Below are 783 nucleotides of genomic sequence, written 5' to 3' on the forward strand. Positions count from 1 at the left end.
ATATACAGTAAGATTGCTTCAGAAGAATGTTTTTGTAATTGACAACAAATCTTAGTGGGAAGGAGATATGTTATGTATGACCATACCAAGGATTACCACGCGAGGGCATACTGCCACTAGGGCATTCGATGTAACCTAGGCAACCTTAGTTGAATAATAAACCACCATTGAACCAGTAAGAAGTGGTCCGTGTTGCTCTATGTATCCGGTAATATTGATTACTAGAAGGTACTAAAAAGGAGCGACACAACAGCTATGTTACATTTTTTTATTAGATGAAAGCAGCAAAGAAACATCACAAACACTCTTTAGGGTGGGTTTTCTGGTCTGTTGTCATATAAGTTGTAAAACGAAAGCACTTCTAAACTTCATCAGAACAGACAAGTACCGGTAACACTTTGGGGAACTGCAAACTGCTCATCGATTCGTCATTGGATGATTTAATACATTTACCCGTAAAAGGCTTATAATCTAACATTTCCGGTGATTGAAACAATTAGCACAAAGACCAACAAGGAGAAAAAAAAGTGGAGTCGTCTTTTAAGTCAGAATATAATCAATTTAATGGAAATCTATCTGCTCTGAACGTACTTCTACAAGGTAACACAAACATGCTCATGTGTTGAACCTCATTGTAGAATTAACTTGTTGCTTCAGTACTTTCGGGAAAAAAATTAACGGTAAATTATTTTCTTGTTATTTTACTAACGTATTCTTTAATTTACTCCTTCTCAGATGTATAGTTTAAAAACCAATTTGTCAAGAAGAGGGCGCTATTGCAAC

The sequence above is a fragment of the Odontesthes bonariensis genome, chromosome 18 (genome assembly GCF_027942865.1).
Source record: "Odontesthes bonariensis isolate fOdoBon6 chromosome 18, fOdoBon6.hap1, whole genome shotgun sequence".
Taxonomy (NCBI): Eukaryota; Metazoa; Chordata; class Actinopteri; order Atheriniformes; family Atherinopsidae; genus Odontesthes; species Odontesthes bonariensis.